The sequence below is a fragment of the Heteronotia binoei genome, chromosome 8 (assembly GCF_032191835.1).
Source record: "Heteronotia binoei isolate CCM8104 ecotype False Entrance Well chromosome 8, APGP_CSIRO_Hbin_v1, whole genome shotgun sequence".
Classification (NCBI taxonomy): domain Eukaryota; kingdom Metazoa; phylum Chordata; class Lepidosauria; order Squamata; family Gekkonidae; genus Heteronotia; species Heteronotia binoei.
In genome coordinates, this window is record NC_083230.1 from 22,069,031 (window position 1) to 22,087,625 (window position 18,595).

Consider the following 18,595-nt stretch of genomic DNA (forward strand, 5'->3'; position numbering starts at 1 on the left):
AAGCAGTATTGCACTGAAACAACCCTATATCATCCCCTTATGCATTTAATTACTGCTGATAAAATTTTTGCTGCTAGTGTGATCCTATAATCCATTTCTAATAGTAACATCTGAATTAGACTCTGCAAAGAAAGGTAAAATTTATAAGATATAAACTGCCCTAAATATTTCTTCCTCAAATCCTCCTGAGTCCCAAAAACAACAGAACAGCAAAATGTGTTCTACAGTCTCAATATGATCATCCCCACACACTTATTTCTTCTATCTGAATAAGAAATACCTGCAGAATGGCCCTTAGTAGCCATTGAAGGAAAGGCATTTAACCTAGTCAACATAAGCACCCTTCTAATATATATATATATATATATATATATATATATATATATATATATATATATATATATATATATATATATATATATATATATATATATATATATATCTCGAATATATATATATATATATATATCGAACTATATATATATATATATATATATATATATATATATATATATATATATATATATATATATATATATATATCTCGAACTAATATATATATATATCGAACTAGATCAGCGTTTCCCATTTACCGGGTCTCGACTCGGTACTGGGCCATGGTCGCCTCTATCCCAGGCCATGGAGAAAGCCATGATGCTCACGCCCTCCCTCCATCCCATTGCTGCATCCCTCTCCCCTTTGGCCTTTGCCCCACCCCCAGGCTGGCCCTTCTTCTGCTAACCTTCTGCTTCGCTCCGGCTGGGCGCAGGCTGCTGGGGACATCGGGGCTGCTGCTGCTTCAGCCACTTGGCCTGGGTGTTGCTCCCCCCCCCCATCATGGAGACTATTGGGGCTGGCTACAGCTCTCCTGGCAGTGCCATCATCGGGTGCTGCAGAGACCAGTCAGGGAGGCTGCGTTGGGAGGATGTGGTGGGCGGGACTGCCCCCGCTGCTGCTTCTCATTGCTGCGTTGGGGCCCCACTGGGCACACACCATCCCCATCCCTCACAATTGGGGGCAAACCCAGTGGGGCCCCAACGCAGCAACGAGGAGTAGCAGTGGGGGCGGTCGCACTCAACACGTCCTCCCTGGCCAGGCTCCACAGCACCCGATGTCAGTGCTGTCAGGAGAGCTGCAGCCAGCCCTGATGTTCTCTGCAATGGCGGGGGGGAGGAGCGACACCCAGGCCGAACGTCTAAAGCAGCAGCGACCCCGACATCCCAGCAGCCTGCGCCCAGCCGGAGCAAAGCAGAAGGATAGCAGAAGGAGGGCCAGTCTGGGGGTGGGGCAAAGGCTGAGGGGGAGAGGGATACAGCAACAGGATGGAGGGAGGGCTGAGAGACAGGCAGAAGGGTGAAAGGTGAAGGGAGAAGGCCCATAGGACGGAGGTGTGGGGCAATAAAAGGGAAAATACGCTGGCCAGAGAGAAGCTTTATTTTCCACTCTCCCCCTCTCTGTCAGTCAGTCTTTTCTCTTCCTTCCTCCCTCCCTTCCTTTTCCCCCTCTCTCTTTCTGTCAGTCAGTTCCTTCCTTCCTTCCTTGCCATTACTAATCTGAGTAGACCTGGGGTGGGTGGGGGAGGAAGAAGCTTGAAATGCCCTGCCATTTCATGTTTTTCCAGGCTGAGAGCATTATATAGTTTTAGTTTTCTGCATGTGATCCTTGTGCTTTTTCTTGATGTTTTATTTTTAAGATTGCATTGCAAAATCCCAGTATTCTCCTACCTTTCCTAAACAAAATATTGCAAGAGTTTTAAGCATGTTTGTATTTTCCTGTCTCCTGGTTCCACCCCCAAAGTCTCCTGGCTCCACCCTCAAATTTTAGTGGGCCACGAATGAGAAGTGTAGAAAAAAACGGGCCATGGGGGGGGGGGAAGTTTGGGAAACCCTGGACTAGATGACCCCGGAGGTCCCTTCCAACTCTATGATATATAAAATTAAAGAGGATTAGGCCATGAATGGCTACTGGGCATGTTTGTTGTGCTCTCTTGTGTGTACTTCTAAAATGCAGGGATATCCCTGCTAACGATTTCTTTCATCTCATATGCTTTGCTTGAGTTAACACCCAACAACTGAAGTTTGTTTTCAATTATGTTTTTCAAGAGTTCAGAGTAGCAGATTTTTTCTTAGAAGACTTAGGAATCTCTAGTTAGACATAAGCATCTTACAATATAACAAAAATAATTTTTGCCACGCTAAAGCTTCCAGAGTTTTCTGGTTAATTCTGGTCTGAGGGCTAACCCAGAGACAATTTGGCATGCCTGATGTGTTATGAAGAAATTGCATTAAAGGTTGGACACTTGCTTCATCTACTGCATCAATCAAAACCCCAATACCAGATAATATTTGGGGAATTACTTTAGCATTAAATGCGTTGATTGCTTCAGGTATAAAATCCCCACCCCTGGTGTGAAAAAAGTGAATTACTGGATACTTTCACTTTATGTTTAATGTTTTTCAGATGTAAGTTCCAGCTTAAATTTGCTTGAAATATAATATCCAGATAATTAAATGGTCTAACTTGGTCAATTTTCTTTCTGTTAACTTGCCATTTATATTCAGAAATATTTCTTGCTTCAGAAAAGACAATGTTTTTAGATTTCTGAGTGTATCTAGATAATTCTAAGAGCCCTGTGGTACACAGTGGTAAGCTGCAGTATTGCAGTCCAAGCTCTGCTCATGACCTGAGTTTGATCCCTGCGGAAGCTGGGTTCAGGTAGCCATCTCAAGGTTGACTCAGCCTTCCATCCTTCCAAGGTTGGTAAAAAGATACCCAGTTTGCTGGGGAGTAAAGTGTAGATGATTGGGGAAGGCAAAGGCAAACCACCCAGTAAAAAAGTCTGCCATGAAAATGTCATGATGCAACATCACCTCAGAGTCGGGAACAACTGGTGCATGAGTAGCGGGACTAACTTTATCTTTATAGATAATTCCTCATTTAGACAGTATTCAGAGAACACTTATGTAATTTATGAAGGCCTAATGGGGAGCAAGAAAGGAGCACAGTATTGTCCACTTATAGCGTTAATGGTATTTTTGTCCCACCAGAGTAGGAGCAAGTGACAAGTGGGGAGCTAAAAAGATAGCTAGATCATTTATATACAGCTCAAACAAAAGAAGGGCCAATAAACAGCTTCGCCTAACCTCATTTTGGGGGATTTCTTGTGTTAGCTATTCTAAAATTCCTATTAGAACTTGGGCCAAGGAATTAGAATATAATAGCTGAATTAGCCATAATAGCCTTTTGTCTGTTGAGGTTCCCCCCCTAATTTTTTGCAAAGTTGCTCTCTTGTAATTAAATTGAAAGCTTGTTTTACATCTATAAAAGCCGCAAAGAGGGTTCCCTGTTTTACTATAGTGCATTTTTCTACCAGCGATCATAAAACCAAACTATGATCATCTGGAGACTGGCCTTTATGAAAACCAGCTTGTTCAGTTCCCAGAATGTTAGATGATTAGATCCAGGATGTTAATTTATATACGAATGAAGAATACCATTTCTTCAGTATGGATGATAGGCTTATAGGAAGATACAGTAATTCTGTGAATCTGAAAAGTTTCCTTTCTTGTATATGGGAACAATAATAGCCCTCTACCAAGAATCAGGTATAATTCCTGAGCTTTTATTCTGGAGAAAATGGGAGCAAGAATCCTAGCCCATCACATTGGACTGCCCTTAAAAACCTTGGCTGGGCATAAGTCTGGACCAGGAGTCTTACAAAGTTTTAATTCTTTAATTAAACTTGATATTTCTCTAGCAGTAACTGGAGGCCACTCCAGGGCCATCAGTATATCTGGTACATTTGAGTTAGCAATAGTGGGGTCAAAAAACAACTGATAAAAATGTTGTTCCCACATGGAAGAAGCGATGTGATATGTGAACTTCCCTCTTGACCGTATAGCCTTGCTATCAGTTTCCAAAAGACATTTGAATTGGCTGATAATGATAATAATCCTTTTTGTAGCAGTTTGCAACCCAGCATTGTGTCCTCTTTTTTCTTTTGGTGTATCAATTTTTAAGGTCTTTTTTTCAGTCCCAATACCTCTAACAGAATCCATTTGAGGTCATATTTATGGAATCTTCCGGGTGCTTGTCTTACCAGCCTTCTTAGCAATCTGTAATCATTGTCAAATCTTCGATTTTTATAGGACCATGATTCTTTGAATAAGCATTTTTAAAATAACAGGTTTAGTTTAAAAAAAAAAACACTCTGGTGTTATCAGATTTTGCTCTGGTGTTATCAGATTTTGCACCATCGAAGATTTATTCTTGTTCAGCCATATTTAGGCATAAATCTGAAAACATGGTAACCCTCTCTTCCCTTTGCAGGTCTGCTATCCAAGATTTCACTTTTTCTTTAACATTTCCCGGTATCAAAGGATCATGAGATGAATTAGAGCAATATAGTAGCTAATGAGGTTAAACCAAAGCATGATTATTGCTAGTTGGGAACTTTTCCCCTATGCCCCACCATGATAACTTGAAAGGAAAATTAGATTCAGAAACAAGGGCAAATAGTGTGACAACTATAAAATGGGAGTAAAATATTCCATGCGGCTCCCCCTTATAATTAAGAGGCCACTGCATTTTCTACTGACTTCAAGGGCAGCCCCACACAGTGTACTACAGTGGTCAAGGTTATAGATTACTGTTGTGTGGATCAGCAATGCCTAGGTCAGCAGTCTCCCGGCAAGGGAAAAGATTATAAGGTAAACGAAGTTGGAAAAGTGCAATTGCTTTTTGCCAGAACCATCAGCTTTTCAAATACTAGAACAGGACCATCAGGACTCCTAAACTCTTCATAGTATCTGCTAAAGGAAATAGAAAGACATCCAACACGGGGAGCAAAACTCCACCCACACCTGATGACTTATGAAGCGACATCACCTTCATCCTGTCAGAATTCAATTACAATTTATGCTCCCTTAGTCACTTGATAAGGGTACTCAGGTACTGGCACAGGGCAGAGACAAAAGCATCCAGAAGTTTATTTAATGGCACAGCCAACTGTGAAACCTTGAATGATCTCTTTATCTACTCCTGTATCTAGTCTTAGATACAAGATACATTTCAATACAGGTCAAGATGTGGCAGTGAAAATAAACATTAAAAGCCATATGCCTTCTGTATTTAGAAATATTACTGTTTTAGATATACTGCAAAGAATATGCTTTTCACACTCAATTCAGTTCCAAGCCAGTAAGTTACACTTTCAAGCGGGTCATTTTTACAGATCGGAAGCATATGCTGCAACATATGTTTAACGTTCTCGCTGCTGCAGCAGCAGTGAGAGGCTTCAAGTTGTATCACAGTATTTCAAGACAACATTTGGCATGGATGTGTAAAAGATAGGAAAGGTTTACACAGATTAGATATGAAGTCTGTCTTTTTTTTTTAAACACAAGCTCGAAGCTCCCTTTTCCTTAGCAAAGGAATGGCAGTCAACTCTTGGAAACCAAAGAATTATAGAATGCTGAGATTTTTCTTTGAGTACTGAATGTTCAGGGCATGTGAGGAGCTCCATGTCAGGAGCTTGAACTGGAAGCCCTGCACAGTAGACACTGGCTTCCTTGTGAGGTGAGGCTGAGAGAAACTGGTCCAAGGTCACTCAGCAAGCTTCATGTCAAAGTGAAGATGAAGAAGAAGAAATTGGATTTATATCCCGCCCTCCACTCTGAAGAGTCTCAGAGTGGCTCACAATCTCCTTTACCTTCCTCCCCCACAACAGACACCATGTGAGGTGGGTGGGGCTGAGAGGGCTCTCACAGCGGAATAAGTTGCAGCTTGAAGACTATAGAAACATGAAGTGTAAAATGTAAGGCCGTATTCCATTGCTTTGCCAAAACAAAGCAGCCAAGATTCTTATTTCATTCATTCATTTCTGAGACTTTGCATATCGTATTTGTTAATCGACATCAAATATTAATAAACAAATATTTTAGGTTTCATCTTCTGCATTGAATTAGAGTTACCAAGATTAAGGGATATTCTAAAATACTAGTGTTGCAGGGCGATATTTATTTAGCAACAGATTCTGCACTTGTAAATACTGACATTCAACAAAGGCATTCAACAAACAAGTGAAGCCAAGCAATATACCCACAGCCAGGTTAAAAACAAACGGCATGTTTTTGGACACTTTTAAACTCGGCAGAGGTACTCGTCAAGGATGCCCTCTGTCTCCATTACTATTTGCATTGGCAGTAGAACCTCTAGCTGCATCAATGAGAAACAGCACCTCAATGACAGGGATTAAGATTCTGAATACAAGGTACCTTTCTTCGCGGATGACACGCTTTTGTTCTTAACTAATCCTACCACCTCCATTTCATCCCTTCAATACACCCTGCATCATTTTGCCCAACTTTCAGGATTACACATTGTTATATATGTGATCAGTAATGTGTCTATTATATGGAGTTCTTGCCTGGCTTATTGGAGCCTGTAGGACCAAGCTTGGGGACTTGGGAACAATGGGCAATAGGATCCAACCCCCTGCTGCCCTGCTTCAATCACAGGCCCTTGGCTGGTTTGAATGGTCCAATAGGATTCTAGCATGGGAACCTGGAGTGTATATATGGTTGGCCCTGTTGGCCGAGGTTTCAGTCTGAGTGCAGCCCTATATTATGCTGTACTAAATAAAGAGCTTGTTATCACTACCACCTTGCCTCATCATTGTGTGGAACCCACCATATTATAGTAGCAATGAGGATGGGATCCTGGTGAACAAGCCCAGCAACTGGCACAGCACTACACCTTGCGGCATCTGCATCCAGCTCCACACCCTGCACCGCCATTGCTGACGAAATGACCGCTACGCCAGGAACGATTCTGGAGTTTGATATCGCCAACCCCGAGTAATGGGAAACCTGGCTCGAGTGTCTGGAATACTACATAGAATACCACGAGGTCAAGGGACCCAAGAAGAAGGCGCTGCTGCTCAGCTCTTGTGGCATGAACACCTTGGAGTTGGCACAGAGCCCATAGTGCCCGTCATGCTCAAGGCAGCAGCCTTTGACGACATCATTTCGGCTCTCATGACCAGCTTTGCACCTCAGCCAACAGTTCTGGCATGCTGCTTCGATTTCTCAAAGCGCCGCCAGTGACCCAATGAGTCCATGGGAGACTACTTTACTGCCCTACACCGGCTTTTGCTCCACTGTGATTTTCCTCAGTTTGGACAAGGCTCTGAGGGACCAGTTCATCTTTGGCCTGCGGGGTGAGAAGCTTTGGTGGAAGCTGTTTGGTAAAGATGACACCAACCTCGCCAAGGCCATCAAGAAGGCGACAGCATATGAGAAATCGTGGAAGGAGCAAGCAATGGCCTCCGCACATCAAGCTGCATCCTCATCATTGGACTCGAAGGACTCGGGGGGAGATGACGTTCTCAAGCACCACCATGCAGCTTTGACACGCCAGCTGCCATGTGTGACCAAGACTACACCTGCCTGGGAGTGTGCCAGCTGTGGGGAGCCACATGAGTGCTGCTCTTGCAAGTTCCATGACTCCATCTGCCATCAGTGTGGAAAGAAGGGACATCTGGCACGATTCTGATGCTCCAGATCGGCTTGCCCAACCCAAGAGAGTGCAATCCGGTACCAGAATGGCTGACACCATGAGGTTACCCTTGTGGAAGATATCCATGCCCTAACTGCATCAGTTGGACAGGTATGCAAAATTACCATGCCCTCCCCAGATAAATTTTAAATGATTGTATCCATTGAGGGCACTCCATGTAAAATGGAGATTGACTTAGGGGCCACCCATACAATCATCTCAGCCCATACACTTAAGAAACTGTGCCCAAAAGGGGGACCCCGGTTGCAACTGTCCCTTGTCGTCATCTGGGACTTCCAGAAACAGGTGATCAGTGTTCTAGGGGGCTGGGTGGTCAATGTAATGCTGCCACAGCGGAGGTTCAAACCATTGTCACACACCGGGGTGCTTTCTGAGTCAAGCGCCTTCAGAACTTAATGGACTCTCTCTTAAAAGGCATTCCTGAGGTCCAGCCATTTTTTGACGATGTGCTGATCACCGTGGCCACAGAAGAAGAATTTGCCTTCCGGTTGCATGCAGTGCTTCAGGTAAAGAGGGAGAAATGTATGCTGGGGGTCCCCACAATAGACTTTTTGGGCCACACGATAGAATTTTTGGAATGCACCCAGTGAAGGACAAAATAAAGGCCAATTGTGACGCACCAGTTCCCACCAACAAGGCTGAGTTACAAGCTTTCCTCGGCCTCCTAAATTTTTATCATGCCTTCCTCCCTCGCAAAGCGGCAATAGCGGCGCCCCTGCATAGGTTCCTGGACAAACGGGCTCTGTGGGTTTGTGATTGCCAGCAAGTTGCTGCCTTTCAGGCAGTGAAGGACATTCTTACATCTAATCGCTTGTTGGTGCATGTTAATGAGCGGCTGCCCGTCATCTTGGCCTGCAACGCCTCTCCCTACAGTGTGGGTGCAATCCTGGCCCATGTGCTGCTGGATGGCTGTGAGGTCCCGGTAGCCTATTATCCAAGGACACTGCAGAAACCGGAGTGCAACTATGTGCAGATCAATAAGGAGGGCCCATAGATTTGGAATGGACCTCTAGGGACCTCCAGTGTCATCTATTCAACCCCCTGCACAATGCAGGAAAATCATAAGAACCTCCCCCTGCCCTCCCTCTCATGTTCTGCTTAAGTTCACAGAATCAGCATTGCTGTCAGATGGCCATCTAGCTTCTGTTTAAAAACCTCAGAAGAAGGAGAGCCCTTCAAGTACTTGAAAATGGTGATCATATCACCTCTCAGTCATCTCCTCTTCAGGTTAAACATACCCTGCTCCTCCAACCTTTCCTCATAGGACTTGGTCTCCAGACCCATCACCACCTTCCCCATAGAACTTGGTCTCCAGACCCCTTATCTGGACACGTTCCAGTTTGTCTATATCCTTCTTAAATTGTGGTGCCCAGAACTGAACACAATACTCTAGATAAGGTCTAACCACCTAGCAAAAGCAATACTATCACTTTGCATTATTTGGACACTATACTTCTGTTGATACAGCTTAAAATTGCATTTGCCTTTTTCACTACCACATCACATTGCTGACTCAGCTCTTACTGAGGATGATAAATAAGAAGACTGAGTCTTCCCACTAGAAATATGGGGCTCTGCAGTTAAAAGCTGCATTTAAACAGAGGTAGCTCTAATAAAGCAAGCAAACAAAAACTATATATAGAGCTAAAAGTCATAAAATATAAAAGTATACTATGAAAAAATTTAAGATTTTTAATAGCCTTTAAGCAGTTTCCTCAACTCAACACAGTGGAGGGTTTATCTGACGAAATTCTGTTCAAAAGTACAATATAATCCTAATTAAAAAGCCTACTACTATACACGATAAAAATCATTCGTGACAGTGTGTAATAGACCTAACTAATCTTATCAAAGCTATGTAAACATACAAAAAACTCTCAAGGTTGGTTTCTCTTCTCCCCAGCCCTCAACGTAAACTCATCAGGCAAAACCTAGCTTTATCAACAAGTTAAACCTAAACAGGCAAGCCTGAGCAGCAACCCAACAAGCTAAAAATAGAGACGTCACTTCAATCTGCGACTAATAAAGACAAAATGTACTATATATAAATAAGACAGAAAAATAAAAGGCAATAGAAGAATATAAACAGTGATGCTGCAACAACACTTCCAGAACCATAAGAACATAAGAGAAGCCATGTTAGATCAGGCCAATGGCCCATCCAGTTCAACACTCTGGCCGTTTTCCCACTTACCTTGCCCTGGAGCAACGTCCCTCTTCACAGCGCTGCGTCTGCGCAGATTTCGCACAAACTGCTGCGCAGCACCAGGAAGAGCCGCGTAGTCCCAGGGCTTTTGCATCGCAAATGTAAACCACCAAAAAGCAGGTTTACATTTGCAACGCAAAAGCCCCGGGACTACGCGGCTCTTCCTGGTGCTGCGCAGCAGTTTGTGCGAAATCTGTGCAGACGCAGCGCGGTGAAAAGGGATGTCGCTCCGGGGTAAGGTAAGTGGGAAAACAGCCTCTGTGTCACACAGTGGCCCCCCAAAATTATACACACACACACACACACACACACACACTGTGGCTAATAGCCACTGATGGACCTCTGCTCCATATTTTTATCTAATCCCCTCTTGAAAGTGGTTATACTTGTGGCCACCACCACCTCCTGTGGCAATGAATTCCACATGTTAATCACCCTTTGGGTGAAGAAGTACTTCCTTTTATCCGTTTTAACCTGTCTGCTCAGCAATTTCACCAAATGCCCACGAGTTCTTGTATTGTGAGAAAGGGAGAAAAGTACTTCTTTCTCTACTTTCTCCATCCCATGCATAATCTTGTCAACCTCTATCATGTCACCCTGCAGTCGACGTTTCTCCAAGCTAAAGAGTCCCAAGCGTTTCAACCTTTCTTCATAGGGAAAGTGTCCCAAACCTTTCATCATTCCAGTTGCCCTTTTCTGCACTTTCTCCAATGCTATAATATCCTTTTTGAGGTGCGGCGACCAGAACTGCACACAGTATTCCAAATGAGACCGCACCATCGATTTATACAGGGGCATTATGATACTGGCTATTGACCAGAAGTCAATCCCAGTTTCAGTCCCTTGTATCTGCACTTAAAAAGATCAGGTTGAAGGTGGTGTGAAAGGCCTCTGCCTGAGACTCTGAAGAGCTGCTGCCAGCCAGGGTAGACAATACTTGTTATTCCTTGGTGAAGCAAGGATCTGACTCAGCATAAGGCAGCTTTAGGTGTTCACCAGAGACAGCAGGAAGGTGCACCTTGTGGGCAACCATAAATATAATTTTATTTCTATGTTTCAGGAAGGGAGGAGAAACATCAGCTCATTGCAGAGCGTTTTGCACCATCAATCACTAGGCGTTTCCTCGGCAATAAAAGCAATAGCTGTCCCATTTTAAATGCATTCTAGAGTTCTGCAAAGAGTACCTCCCTATGTAAAGCTGGCTTATAAAAATGTATTCTGCTACAGAATTCAAGTGAAGCCAGGTTCATATTACGCTTTTGGCATGTGCAGTGATTCTTGCAAACAGTTATAAAAAGGTAGGAACGAGAACTGCAGACCCATCAAAGGTTGCAGGTTCTCTTCAGGCTGCCTTGGGCAAGCTGCTACTGTAAAAAAACTCACACTATCAAGGCATTAACCGGCCTGTTGATGAACCAGAGACTGTATTAATGAAAAAAAGGCTTCAACCTCCAGATGTTTATGGGATGTTTACAAAGGATTTCACGGTCCTTCCTTAGGTATAATTTTCAAAAACATGATAGCTATTATAAATCATTTTTTAATTGAATAATAGGATGAGAAACCCACGTTCTAACTTGCAAAAAAGTTTAAAGATTAGCATACATTCACGAAAGAAGCACACAAGATCCATTAATACAAAAAAATAACCCCAGTCAATGGTGCTGTGACTCAGCGGTAGAGCATCTGCTTGGTGTGCAGAACGTCCTAGGTTTAATCTCCCTCACCTTTAGTGAAAAGAACTAGGCAGTAAGTGATATGAAAGACACTGGAGAGCCACTGCCAGCCTGAGTAGACCAGAAGTGCCAAACCTTTTTAAGCCTATGGGCACCTTTGGAATTCTAACACAGGGTGGTGGGCACAACCACAAAATGTCCACAGTAGGAGGCCACATGGACGTAGAAGAAGCCCACATGCAGGAGAGAGAGAGAGACGTATTCTTTAAAAATACACTGGGGGAAATGTTATTTCAATCTACACAGCCAATCAGATCTCCATTGGCCAATGAGAAGCCCTGCTAGGTAGGAGCCCTACTTGGTCCCACTCACTTTCTAAAATGCTTGGCGGGCACCAGGAATGGTGTCAGGGAGTGCCGTGGTGCCCATGGGCATCACACTGGGGGCCTACGGAGCAGACTACTGATCTTGATGGACCAGTGGTCTTATTCAGTATAAGGTAGATTCAAATGTACATATGCCTACATAAAACTGCAGCCCCAAGCAAGTGCATAGCTGAAGAGGGCAATGTGTGTTCGAAACCATGTTAGTTCTACAACTTCTTCTACAGTAACTAACTCTTCCCTCTGTACAAATTGGCCAAATCGAGCAGCTTTGCAGCGTGCGTGTTCTTCTTTGAATTATTTGTTCTACTAGTCCTGCAACAAAGCAAAAAGCCCTGCAAACCACTGCAAATCTTGTTACCTCTCTCACGCGAGTTCTCCCAAAGTGTTGCCTGCCTGCGCAATTCCACACCTGTCTTTGGTTCGATAATGCTTAGAAACTTTAGTTTTTAGATGCATTACCCTGATGAAAGACATCTTTGCAGACAGACGGCAGGGTTGTGATTACTTGATCAATAAATAGATGCATTTTTCATAAACCCACCTACAAATTAAAGTTCTGAAGTTAGCAGTCCTTGTTTCTAGGCGGCCATATATCTCAGTGGGCAGGCCCTAGAAGTCTTGCAAACCTGTGCATGCACATTCAGAGGTAAATCCTCTTTAACTTAAACTGATTTATTCCCGAGGAAATGTTTGTGGGCTGGAGGCAGTGCAATCTTATTCAAAGTTACTCCTATCTGGAGCATCCCTGCAAAGGAATGCGTTGCTTGTGCAGCAAAAATAAAAAGGTGTCTTGTGGCACCTTTCCATTGGTTTTTAAGGTGGCCCCAGACTTATTAGCAAAGAAGAATGTCACTTCTAAAAGGACTCCTTGTTCGGGGGCGGGGGGGGGGGTTGCTTGCATTAAAGTAATATTTTTAAAAGTCTCTGGCCGATTAGAGGCTGCTTTTTCTCTACCAGGAATGCATGTCAAGCATTAGATTTCAAAATAACCAGTCCTTGGTTTTTGATACAAAGGTTGGTTTATTGATAATCCATGTGGCTCAGCCGAGCTGGGTATTGGAACTGATACAGTATAACAGTGAGCTACATACTTAAAGATGGCACATCAAAGGATTCTATAAACAATTCTACATTCTCTAAACCATTCTACATTCATGTGTGAAACTTCACACTGTAGCTTCCTTATCTCTATTATGGCTGCAGCTTCCTGGGTCCAAGCCTAGCTGGCCTGGGAATTGGCCCCAGGAGGTTTTATCTTCAAAGAGTGCATTCCTGCGTTTGTTAGCAAAAGCGAAAGAGTTCTCTACTTTGATGTGCTTAGGTTTCATTCATGGTTAGTAACATTTCTATGTTCTGATAACTACCGTCAGAAAAGAATAAACAATGCTTGACAATGCACATCAATTAAACTATCTTAATCATCCGGAAGTTGCCCCTGTCGCCAGCTTTCCCCCACAAAGGAAAGTTAGAGCCTGGGTCCAGTAGCGCTTCTGTTTGTCTCACGCTGAGATCACGCGACAGTCGAGCTCTCTACTTTGACGAGTTCTCTACTTCGATGTGCTTAGGTTTCATTCATGGTTAGTAACATTGCTATGTTTTGATAACTACCGTCAGAAAAGAATAAACAATGCTTGACAATGCACATCAATTAAACTATCTTAATCATCTGGAAGTTGCCCCTATCGGCAGCTTTCCCCAACAAAGGAAAGTTAGAGCCTGGGTCCAGTAGCGCTTCTGTTTGTCTCACGCTGACATCACGCGACAACCCAGCCTCATCCCAATCCTGCCCGGCTCCTTCCAATGGGTCTTGTCACACGTGGCGATGTCCCCGAAGCCCTAACATATGACATAGGGACATACGAAGCTGCCTTATACTGAATCAGACCCTCGGTCCATCAAAGTATTGTCTACTCAGACTGGCAGCGGCTCTCCAGCGTCTCAAGCTGAGGTTTCTCACACCTATTTTTGGAGATGCCGGGGATTGAACCTGGGACCTTCTGCTTACCAAGCTACCTCTAAACCACCACCCCTCCCCTAAACCTTGGGTCTTCCCTCTCATCTCCCGCGCCGCTTGTCTCCTTCGAAAATCGCTGCCTTATCTGTCTCCCGTTTGCGTTCCCGCCTCGTTCCGTTTGCAAGAGCAGCGCCGTCCGTGTGACTCATCTCCGAGTCCCGACCGGGAGAGAGGAAGGGCGAAAAAATTCCACCAGGCAGCCGGAAAAGGCTCGGGAGAGGCTGCAGTTGCGAGCAGCGTCCTCAAGATGGAACTTGTTCACCAAGACAGTGCGGAACGCGAACGAAGACGGCGGAGGGAGGAGGGCGACGAGGAACCCCTGGCAGCTCCTCGTCGGGAAACGAACGGACTCGGCGGATTCCCTGCAGGTTGTTTTCTGCCGAAGTCCGACAGGGAGCGAGCTGGTCTCTAACCGCCGGCCGCCAAAATCCCTCTCTGACGCTCTCCTCCAAAACCGCGACTGGGGGCGCTAAGAGGAGCGGCCAGTTGCCTCCGCTGGGCAAAAGGCCAGCGTGCTTGAAGGCTAACCTCTCCGCCTAAGGTTGGTGCTTAGTGGCGGCGGCTGCGGGGAAACTCCCAGGCGGACCACAACCTCGGACGCGGCGGGCGCCTGCCAACTTCGACGGGCCACTCGCACCTGGAGCCCCGAGGCCCTCGCCTTTCCTGCACCGCCCGCTCCAGCCCGAGGCTCGTGAGAAGCCCCCGCCGGTGACGCTCGCGAACCAATCGCCTCGCTTTTTCCAAGCTAGCCTAATGAGACCTCCCTCGCCCGCCGGCGTCCTCCCCCTTCCCGCGCCCCCGGCGAACGATTCGGGGTCTGCGTTCCAGAGCTGTTAGCGCCGTTCACACTCCCCGGCTCCCTGATTAGCCCCCCGCGCGCTTCCCGCCGCCCCCTCCTCCCGCCGAGCCTTAATTGGATTCGGCTGGCAAATAAAACCTGATGGAAACGTTCGTTTCCCTGACCGTTTGTGGTGTCAGATCCGAATAAGGGAGGAGGGGGGAGTCGATTGCGGCGTGTGCCCACGGCAGTTTTGCCGGGGAGGAGGCAGCAGGAGGGAAAAAAAAAAAAGGGGGGGGGGGAGCTTGCTGAGATTTTTCCCTATCCAAATCCAACGGGGGGGAGAAGGACTTAGTGCAACCCAGGCTCGCCGGGTTTGTGTGTTTTGTTTTTTTGAAATCAAAAGCTGCTGCACCCTATAAGTAAATTCGGCTCGGCTGCTTTTGATCTACCTTAGGAGGGCCAACCTTTTTCCCAAGCGGGAGGGGGAGTTCCCCCCCCCCCACCACTTTTTTTTTTGCCCAGGGCTAGGCTGCACGTCTGATAAGAGGTGGATTAGGAGGGGAGTTTTAAGAGACAGACCAATAGCTGCTGTCAGTGGGAGTATTTGTTATTCACATGGAAGAGACTCGGGAACCGCTGCCTCCTTTCAGCACCGCGGACAGCTACAAGTGCAGCTCCCCGTCTCCGCCTCGCAACCCGGCGGCGCGCTCGGCTATGGAGCTCCCCCGAGCCAGGTTCCTTCCCATCCCGGGTGAGTGAGCCGAGGGGGCTGGAGAGGATCCTCGAGCAGCTGCGTCTGGGGGGAAAAAAACAAGCGCGGACGCATCAAGTGGACTCTGCTGAGAGTTTGGGGAGGAGAGGGGCGGGCGATTGGGTTGCGGGGTGTGGGGTGAGAGAGGCGGCCTGGAGGTTTCTCTCTCGCTCTCTGCCCGGAGCTAGAAGCTGCTGGGGGGTGCTAAGAAGGCTCGGCTCTGGAGTCAGGGTCAAGCCCCCCCCCCCCGCCCCCCGGAGTCCGAGAATCTCTGGCTCCCAAGAAGTTTGAAAGCCCAGGATGGGGCTGCCGATTGCAGGGTCTTGGCGTATCCTTAGCGCTCTGCAGCACGGTTGGGATCTCCCCGCCTGTCCCGATCTCGGGGGTGGGAAAAGGAGAAGCAGAGGCTTGCGCGGAGTTGAAATGACCTAATCCTTCCCGCCCGGGCCGTCGGCGTCGTCTATGAATTCCATCAGTGACCTCGAGCACGATGGAACTGCGCGTATCGCCGATCGATTGGGGGACTCGAGGTATTTGTGTCTCTCTGGTTGGCACGGAGGAGAGGAGAGAGAGCGAAGCGTGCGGGAGGCATCCGGGAGGGGGAGGAAGAGTGAAGCGTGAAGGCAAGGTTTTTTTTTTTTTTTTGGCCTCCGTTAATGCTGCCAGTGCACTAGGCAATGACCTGGGCTGGCGCCGAACTGGATTGAAATCGCTTTGGAGGGACTGAAAAAAGGAACCAGGGATGAATTGGCAGAGGGAAACAGAGCATGGTCGAACAGGCGTCGTGGATGGTCCAGGTCAGGTAGGGCTGAGATCCAACTATACTAGGTCTATACCCATGGAAAGGGAAGAGAGGGGAGGCATTCACGGGATTTCTCTCCCACCCCTCATCTAGTGATTTCCTTTTGCACGAGGTGCTTCTAAGCTTCGGGAGGCAGTCTTTCTTTCTTTTTCTTTAAAAAGGCGTGTTTGACAGGTTGGCGCTTAATCCAGAATCCTAAACCATTGCTGCAGGGGAAAGAAGGCATTTGGGGATTGCCCCAAACTCCTCATTGAAATATGCAAAACTGAGTTTGGGGCAGCCTACACGCCTCAGCTTCTACTTTTCCTGATCTCTGGATTTACATTTGAGCAGCAGTCGGCCTCCCCCCCCCCCCACTCCAAACCCCTCGAGGAAGGAAGTTAAGTCTGTTTGGAATCAGCAAGAGAAGAGTCTGGTGGGTTTATTGACACCCATGCTTCTTGGTGTGGATTATAAGGGGGTTTGGAAGGGGGTAGCTTTAGCTGCAGGACATGGCAAGAGCCCTAGGGATCCACAGCGATGGATTCTCTTGGTCCCTGTTGGGGAAAATGAGGAAGCCCTTATCATGTTGCATACAAAAGTCAACTCCCAAAGAAAACTGTTCATACAAAGGAGTTGGAGATGTCTGCTGAGGGAATCTCATTCTTTCAGGAGAGGTGTCTAATCTTTATTTTATGGCAGGTATTTTAAAGACAGGCAGGTGGGTGGATCGCATTGAAGCACATGAGCAATGGTCAGCTAATTAAAAGCCATCGTGGAGCTGGAATCCACAAATCTAGTAAACTATCTGAGTTAGAAACAAGCTCCTGCTATTTTAGGGACTGAAATTTATTTCACAGTGTTAGATTTTTCACAGAGATAATCCTTAACGAAGCAACCATTTTGGGACTGTTTTAAGGATAAGGCTGTGTCGCTTGCATTTGCACACAAACCCACGCAGAAAGTGTGCAGACACTTGGAAACGATAGAGCAGCGATATTTAAAAAATGATCTCAATAGGATTATCAATAGGGTCCTTTTATTTTCAGTTTTCACATCCTGTGCACAGTCAGAATCTACCAAAGATTTAAAAAAAAACAACCAAGAGTGTAAGGAACAACTAAGAATTGTGAAGCAAAAGCCCTCCTCTGTATGGGCAGTCTTTCAATTAGTGTTGCAATTCCTTAGGGACAGAAGGAAAATGTATGGAGACAAGTCAGAACAACTGACAACAGAGGGCTCTCTTCTAAGAGGATTTACCGGCCAGGTAATAGCAGATTTTTGCGGGATTTTAGAGACCAAAGTGGCGAAAGCCAGTTTGCTAGTTGAACTTCTTGGCCTCCCAATCCTAAATCCATTTACTTGTCAGTGTGTCTCGTGCACTGCAGTGGAACGTACTTTCAAGTAAATGAGCCCAAATGACTTTCTGCAGTGGAGAACATGATTAGAATGTTTTGGCTTTTTTTTTTTTTGCAATGAATGGATGTCTGCAGAAAAGGTATTGGGAATAAAAATGCCTGTGAATAGGAATGTGAATCTCAGAGCAAAGAGGGAAAAGATGCAGAAATGCAGTGGGAAGCAATGTTTCAATGAGCCAAATGGATGAAGAGTCTGGCTAAGCCAATGGGAGCTGCTCTTTCGTTTCTTGGTCTAGCTGAAACTGGCAGACAGACAGTGGTCTTGACTGTGAAACAATCTTTACTTTGGGATGAATTGTTTGGGACCTGTGTTCCAGAGTATTAGGCACACCTGGGCCCTGCCTCTAAGATTAGATCTGCACATCCTTCTGTTCCACCTTTGTACCTGTCTCAAACAAAATGCATTTAGTATAGTCACCACGAGGACACTCCCTCCCAATTCCTTGCTTTCTGGTTCTCTGCTCTTCCCAGCAGAGGATTGGGGGGGGGGGGATGTCACTGACAGCTGCATCAGAATGTCCGATAAAAGCAGAACAACATCAATTTGTTGGCTGAAGATGAAACGCCTCTGAGGCTGATTTTGTAATCTCTGCTTGCATTGGACCAAAAGGGGAACCAGGACATGAAACTGCCACTTGGCTGGTGCCAACTTGGGGAGAGCAAAGAGGAGCCTTCTTTCCTTCCACCACTCCCTTGGCTTTAAAATTATATTTTGAGCATCAGAATCTGGCTCTGTTTTGTCATTTTGGGGGAAAATCAATACAAAAGATTTAAAAAAAAAAAAGAAGCAGCCATTTTATGAGGAATTGATGTAGTAGCCAAATTATTTTGGATGGCTCAGAACTGGGATATATGTGTTTGGGAGTCATTCCAATGAAACATGACAGAAGAGAACGGTGGAATTATTATTATGAACAATGCTTAGCATTTATACAGTGTTCCTCTGGTGTTCAGTGTAGTTCACATACAGTGTTTTGACACACTTTACAAGAGCCCTGTAAGGT